Source organism: Phoca vitulina, unplaced genomic scaffold (assembly GCF_004348235.1).
Source record: "Phoca vitulina isolate PV1807 unplaced genomic scaffold, GSC_HSeal_1.0 scaffold27, whole genome shotgun sequence".
In the NCBI taxonomy this organism is placed as follows: domain Eukaryota; kingdom Metazoa; phylum Chordata; class Mammalia; order Carnivora; family Phocidae; genus Phoca; species Phoca vitulina.
Window position 1 is genome coordinate 22,715,374 of NW_022589730.1, and position 8,514 is coordinate 22,723,887.

The following is an 8,514-nucleotide window of genomic DNA, read 5'->3' on the forward strand; positions in this document are numbered from 1 at the left end:
TAAAATCCAATCCACAATGTGATGGTTCTAGGAGATGGGTTCTCTGGGAAGTGTTAAGTCATGAGGGAGGAGCTGTTATGAATGGATTAGTGCTCTTGTAAGAAAAGACGCAAGGAAGATGATCTCTCTCTCCACCACGTGAAGATATGAGAAGACAGCCACCTGCAAACCAGGAATGAGGCTCTCACCAGACACCAGAATGTGGACTTTTCAGCCTCCAGAACTGAGAAATAAACTTCTGTTATGTAAGCCACCCAGTCCATGAGACTGAGCTGATGGAGAAACTATTATTTCCCTCAATACATGTGATACATGCATTTAAGTATTTTGAACTTGCATGTTCACAGGCAAATTTGATTCTTGGAACCTCTTCAAAATCTACCTGGAATTTGAATAGTACAAGACTGACCATTGACAGCACCCTCTCTCTCTGGGTGCAGGCATGAAGGATTAATTCGGTGCCATTTGCACAGCCATCTGAGGTGGGATAGCACTGTTTGGGTGCAGAGCATTCCCCACAGCTGCCTGTTGGATATTACTGAAAAAGAAGGTTCTCTCAAAGTAAAACATTGCTGTTGGTCCTTCTCTGGTCTTCATGAAGGTATCAAGCATGTGAGTCCATTGGGGTGATCCTGAGGTAGGGAATGTGTCAGGCAGAAACAAAACACCCCACCAGGAGTGTGGAAACCCAGGTTCTCAAAACAGCTTCTTTGCCAATAAGCATGATGTTCTGAGCAAGACCCAAGTACTGCCAGGACCCCAGCATATGTGTCTGAAAAATGAGGGAAGTGATGACCCCAGGATCATTCTACCTGAACACTACTATAACTCTTTAAGATTCAGGTGTGGTTCCTTTAGGACAGTGTTCCCCTAATTTGACAGACCCCAAGAATCATCCAGGACACTGGTTTAAAAAATACAGATTGTTGATCTTTACCCTATGTTCAGAGGACAAGCTAGGGAAACTGACTTTTTAACTAGAGACTCAGGTGACATTGCCATAGAACATAATGAATAAGAAGTCACCCCAAGTCCCCAGTGTCCTGCCCAGCTTTGATCTAGTAACAGAATGGAAACCAGAAAGCTGTGTCGATAGTCCTATTTTGCAAATACACCTGGATATGAGTATGTTAGCACCTAAAGAGCACAGCCATTTTGCTCACTGTTATTTTTTCTATTGAATAAAGCCGTGAATCTCTATATTTATCTCGGGGTTTTGTTAAATCTGTTTTCATCTTAAATGAGAAAAAATGTGGTTTGCAAGCATTTTGAATTTGTTTGCCTCTAATGCAAATATATATGATTTCTTTTTATTTTCCCAGAAGAAAGGAATGAGGAAGATATAAAGGAAAGGAAATGGAACTCAAATCTAGCGGCAAAATAACTTCTGTTACCCATGATCCCAGGAATGCCATAATAGACCATCAAATGTGTGCCAATCAAGTGTATTATGGTGTGCCCCCTTTCTGACACGAGATGATGACTCATTGGTTCTGTCTCTAGTTGTGAGGGCTGCCAGGACCTTTGCAACACAGGCTTCGAGGGAGAGAAAGGAAAGCAGGAATAGGCAGGACTGGGAAACCAACCCAGGTCCGGCTCACTGCTGTAGCAGTCAATCAGTGGTCCATATCGGAACATGCAGGGGTCTGGCCAATCTGGTCTCAGACTCAGCCAGTAGCTGCATCCAGTGAGGACCTGGACAAAGACTTTGGGTTAATAGGATTCCCTAGACAGTAACAAGAGTAGGCTTTAAAATCCTATAGCAGAATTCAAGGGCTCTTTCTAATATGGAACACACATGGGCACATGCACACCTGGGCTTTTTTCTATGCCTAAAATGCTATCCACTATACCCTGTAGGATACCAAAAAAAGCTTCTGAAAACAGAGAAATGAGTCTGGCTCTCATAGATGGAGATATGGTGGAGGCATCTCAATTAAAGATTTTTTTAAAAAGGAATGAAACATCCAGATCTTTGGATGACACAAATAATCTTAACTGTTGAGATCAACTTAACTCTTGATCTCAACTTAACTGTTTGGCAACTCCTTGCCCACAAATAATTCCAGATTTTAATTGGTGCCTGAAATACAACCAATACCTGACCTTATTACTCCCTCTTTGCTTTCTAATAATTTGGGAAATATGTGAATCCTATGCTCAAACTGACCAATCACTAGATGGCTAAGAGCCAGTTTGAATGGCAACAAAACTGGTCCATTGAACTACCCTGCATAGGAAATCAGCTGGACTAGCAGGAGGTCATCTCAGCAGACGACTGTGGTGTCTGACTGCCCTTTCAGGGTCATGTTCTGGAGGGTGAAAGCTGGACCCACAATTACTGACAGTGGTGGTAGAGGAAGAGATGTCCAGAGAGGCACTGAGAGCTGGGACAGCACTTCTGCTGATGCATAGAGTATTACTATAGAAACAGTTTATCTTTTTGGTTAAATATAATAAATCTCCTCTTGTTAAGTGATAAGGGGTTTACTTTTGGCGAAGCTTTAAAGGGAAAAAGTCAACACCTGTGATCCATGGAGACGGAAGAAACTGGTCAAACAGTAATGTATAGGTATTACCTTCCAAGTGTGGCAGTCAGTAGATGAGGGGAGGGCCCCATGCTCTGGATAAAGACCCTTCTGCAGGTCCCCGAGTGGAGACAGAATGGCAATCCAAGCCAGGTACTAAAGGCATGAGGTGCAAGAACTAGTCTGGGAGAGGGGGCTGGTAAGAGCTAGATAGTATGTTTAATCTCCATCTAGCTTCACTTGATGGCAAGACTCAGTCCAAGAAACATATACACACACAAAGGAGTCCAGTTATATAAACATGACAAAGGGGCACCTGGGGGGCTCAGTCAGTTAAGAGTCTGACTCTTGATCTCAACTCCAGTCTTAATCTCAGGGTCAAGAGTTCAAGCCCGCATTGAGCTCCATGCTAGGTGTGAAGCCTACTTCAAACAAACAAACAAACAAATAGAACAAAAAACAACAAAACAAAAACATGACAAAGATTGGGTTAAGGACTCAGTTGAAGGAACATGTCAGTGCCCAAGGAGCACACCCAGGTCTATGGCAGAAATGACCAGAAGGGGGAGCCATATGCATTGCTTTTTAGTGCTAGCCTTGCTGAGTATTGGCTGTTGAACTCAGTAGTTGAAAGCATCAGTCCAACTGGGTAGATAAAGAAGAACCAATAGAAGACCTTTCAAGCAACAAGGCTTGTTGCTTAAAGCTGCTACTGATAGCAACACTTTTCAGCCTTACTTCAGTTATTTCCAAGGCCAAATCTGATTGAACACTATTCAAGTAGTGGTATGGCCAAAGGAGGTGGTTATATAAATGGTCATATAAAAAGTGAAGCATTTGCTTTTCACAAGGAAGCCATTACTCATTGTTCCATTTCACCCACATCATTGTCAGTATCTTTACAAATGAATAAAGATGGTGAGATTCAGGCCATAGGGTTATTAAAAATCCGACATTCTAAATTATCAGTGACTGAAGATTAGACAATAGACCAAAAAAAGACAATTTGGTGCCCAAAAGAGATTCTATGCAATGACAGTACTGGGAAGTTAATAAAGCCCCTGGTATATATACAAATATAGTTGTTCTTGTACTTGTATGTATAACCCCAGATGAGAAATTCTACCGATTGTACCAATGGTATTTATACCATATAAGAAGTAGCCCACAAATGGATGATGTCAAGCCACTGCTTAATATGCTCAGGACAATTTAGCTCTATCCCCTAAGTACCAGCCTCTCTGTGTCCCCAGGCTCCTGCTACCATTTTGCATAACATCTCTGGAGCCTTGAACTCCTGGTTTCAACCTACATGCAAATTCCATCCCATAGGCTCACAGGGAGAGAACTGGTTTCTTGGAGATCATCTCATGACACAGACCAGTTGCAACAGTACTACAACTCGGGACGAGGCATTGACGTTTGCAAAATGGTAGAGCCTCTTTGGAAAACCACCAGTTTCTTATAAAGTTAAGTATGCACTTACCACATGATCCAGTAGTCTCACTCCTATGTAGCTATCCAAGAATAATGAAAACTTATATTCACACAAAATCTGTACACACAGAAAGACCATATAATTGCCAAAAACTGAAACAACCAAATGTCCAATTCATGAATAGATAGCCAAATTGTGGTATATCCAAATACTACTCAGCAACAAAAGAAGAAATGAACTATGGATCACATAGCAACATGAATGAATTTCAAATACATTATATAAATGGAAGAAGCAGATTCAAAAGGCCAAAGTCTATATGATTCCATTTATAAGATCACCCATCATAGGCAAAATTAGAGGAATAAAAACCAGATCTTGGCTCCCAGGAGTTGGAGTTAGAGCAAGGAGTTGATACAAAATGTGAGGGAACATTTAAAGTAATGGAAACATTTTATATATTGATTGTGAAGGTGTTTACATAACTATATGCATTCGTTGAAACATAGACCTGTACACCACAAGGAGTTAATTTTACTATATGTTGAAAAATGAATAAAATAAAGTAAGGTTTAAAAATTTATGAAATTGCTGATAAAAGTCAAGATCAATATGCAATCGTCAGTTTGAAAATTTAAATCAGGCCACATTTCATCCCGCATCAACATTGCTCTGGTAAAGTGACCAAAGGCTAATTTTCCTTTTTAGAGTCTCTACCCTAAAGAATCTTTGTTTAAGTTATCAAAATCTCAAGTTGAGAAGTTGGGCCAATCCTCAGGATATCTCAGAAGAGCCTCAGGGTCCTAGATGCCATGAGGAACAGTGGAATATCTCCAACCAGTATTAGGTCCCTGCCTCAGTCTGCCTGGAACTGCCCCAGTCTGATTTCCACTAATTAAAGACCAAATGCATAAAGTCCCTGCATGTGTTGAAGCTTATCAAGAGTGTCTGATCCCTTATTGTGAGTAATTTACAATTAAAAAAGTATATCCTCCTTTGAAGTAAAAGAAAAAATAGGATTAGCCCCTGGTTCTGAAGACTTATTCTCAAAGCAACAGAGCAACAAAAAAAGGTACATAAGGCCTGCAAAGATTCAAGAAATTTGGAAGAAATGAATTCCAGTCCAAATGCAATAGAAAGAAGTACAACATGATTTTTCACACTCTGTATTTATGTAATACAAACACAGAACAAAACAAACATCCAAAGACATATTTTTGGGGGGAAAGAACCTAAAAGCCAAGGTTTCCCCAAATACATCTTTCAAAATTCAAAATTTCAAAATTCATTTGGTTGAAATAACCCCAGCCTCCCCAACACTCCCGATACTCAGCCACGTTCACCTGTGAAAAATCCTACCCATTCTTCAAGATTCAATTCCAAAGAAAGATGTATATTCAAGCTGAAATCGCTTTGGAATTGGGTTTCCTGCAATCACTCTAGAGACTTGGCAAAAATGCAACTTCAATAATTCTTAATTTTCTATGTGAAATCAAAATACTCTGAAATTGAACGGATCCTCCATCAGTGGTTCTCAAGCTTTAGCAGGCATTAGAATCAGGGGAAGGGCTTGTGAAAACACAGATTGCTGGCGGGAATTGGGGGTGTGCCACTCTGGGGGGAAGTGGGACCTGAGAATGTGCATTTCCAACAAGCTTCCAGGAGAGGCTGATGCTGCCACTCTGAGGCAGATACTTTTAGAATCACTCACTGCCCTCTGTACTGTAGAAGGCAGACAAGCTAATACATGTAAAAGTGTTTCATAAAGTATAAATTGTGATATGAGTGTAAGGGAGTCTTGTTTTTATTGTTACATTTGCACCGAATCCTTTAAGGAGGCGTCTCGGTCTCCCCCAACTATATTACAGCAGTTTTTTTGTTTGAAAACCTATAATACTTTACCCTTCTGATGCTGCCAGTAGTCTGCCTAGAATTGAAGTCATTTTTATTCTGTTTTTATTACACCAACTAGACTTCATTGAGATCATTGAGATCGTTCAATCCCCTGCAGTGCACAGCGGACTGTCTTACACACAATGGGTATTCTGGGCAATAAGCTGCTGAACTGAGTTGAACATCCCTTATTATAAGAATACTGCTTTGCTTTCTGGTGGTTGTAATGAAAATACAGTGGAAACATATTACAGAGCACAACAATATATTACTTTCCTGAATTGGATGTCTAAGATCACGTTGAAACCGATACCCTTATTGTCTATTCGAACAAATTATGGACAGTGAATACTGTATTTATGTAAATGATAACTGCTAAGTATCGTGTTTATGGGCATACATTTTAAAAGTTGGATTTAAGCTTCTTGATCAATACTGTAAATCTTCCAAGTATGACTGTTATTCCATAGGTAAATCTGTTTTCAACTTCATTTCTTCTTCCAAGCATGGAATCTGCTACAGGTAGAACAGTGACAGCTTCTATACTGAAAGAGCAAAATTCCTATATAAATACACACAAGACTCCTGACTGGTGATAAGGTTGCTTGCCCACTGCGAAGACATTGGACACGCCCACTCTTAGGAAAGAACAAATAGAGCAGGGATTTTAAGCGTATATGGCCACTAAGCATTAAGGTGGTAAATCATCCATTGTTCTTTGCATTTTAACAGCAAAGCCTCATTTATTCAAGGCAAGAGAACTGGGTCATATTGTGGAAATGCAGGCATTAGTGACCCCATGGGTGCGTATGTGAAGGGATGGGAAGCCCTTGCCCAACACCTTGAAATGACTCCCTTGTTTACCCCCATATAAAGTCCAACTCTGTCTACGGGCACTGGCAAAATAGAAAAAACTAAAATCCTAAAATGAACTTTTGCTCACTCATGACTCATATAGTTGGCATTGTTCTCTAGATGTTACAAGACATTGTCTAAAGGGGAGAGTCATAATCTATGCCTGACTGATCTTTAAAGACTCCTGGGCCTCCATCAACTTCTAGGCAGGTAAATTTTGGTTATTTATTGCTGTGAAATAACCTATCCCAAAACAGTTTTAAATAAACTGATGTTATTTTCTCTGATTTTGCAATTTGGGCAGGACTCAGCAGGAATGGCTTATCTCTGCTCATGTGTGTCAACTGAGGCAGCCCCACTTTGAGGATGGCTCACCCATGTGGCTAGCAAGTTGGTGTTCATTGTTGCCTGGGAGCTCAGCCAAGGTGGAGGTCAGGGGTCTCAACTCTTCTTTATGTGAACCTCGCTGCCTGGGCTTGGCATGGCAGCAGGGCCCCTAACAGGGAGGAAGTAGAAGCTGCCAGTCTTGTTAAAGCATCACTTTCTCCATATTCTATTGATTAAGGAATCACAGAACAAGTTCAGATTAAAGGGAAACAGAAATAACCTCCACCTCTCAATGGGAGCGGTGAGAAAAATGTGTGGCCATCTTCAAACTATTACAGCAGATTTTTCCTAAGACCAGACATTAAATTAGGGCAGAGGAAATCAGTCTTCTTTAATCTTTTTTTTTTAATTTTTTTATACAAAGTCTTCTTAATCTTAAAAACAAGACAGTGCTTGACATCAGTGCTGTCTCCAGCGTGTGGTTCCCGGAAGGCTGCAGGATCCAAGAATTTGATAGAAATGCAAAGTCTCGGGCCCCACCCCACCCTTAACTGAGTAAGAAAGTCTGCTTTACATTAAGGTTGACTGTTTTCTCCTTCACTCTGAATTTTGCTAAACCAATTGTATAAGATGAAAATGAATTTAGTTGTAGTAAACAGCTATATTTACTTAGAAGAGAGAATAACAAATGAAGCTGAAGATCTGGATTTACTTGAAGCAATACACAATGTTTACGTATGGTTTAACATTCTAAAAATATTTATTGGGGTTGCCACATAATAGATTTGTATCTCCATGGTGGTTAATCTTCAGTAAATATGTTTTGAGTATCACGTGGTTTTTACTTACTATGCGCTGTCTTAAATTCTAATTACATCCATATGTGAGAACATTAATTTAAAGTGCCACCAGAAGGACTGATTACAAAATCAATTACTGGCATGAAGGCGTGGTGTTATTCAAAGAAAAAATGGCGCCTCCACTTGTTGGTACCAAAAGAAAAGCAATTAAAAAGTTGCAGACTCACCAGGCAGTCTATAAACAATCTTTCAGATTGTATCTGCTTAAAGAAAGATAAGAAAAGGAGGCCATGAAGCTCATGTACAATTTCAAGAAAAATAATAGTTATTATAATAAAAATTTGCCATTAAAATTCATAGCAACATGTGTTACATAGATTTCTCTATCTACACACACATGCACACTTATTTACACACTACACAGAGCATGACCATGGAGAGGAGATACAAAACTACAAAGAGCTGACACAAAGCTGAATAATACTTCATAGCCTTGAAACCTTAATACCCTTGAAATGCTCCCAGCTTCACAGCCCAGTTGGATTTGAATGGATATAAGGGGAATCTTGGTCCATAAATGGACCAAGAAAATGTTTATTTCAGTTTACTCTGCTCCTTTCAAGAGAAAGTGAAGTCTTCAATGCATTGGAGAAATATTTTATCCAAAAATGTT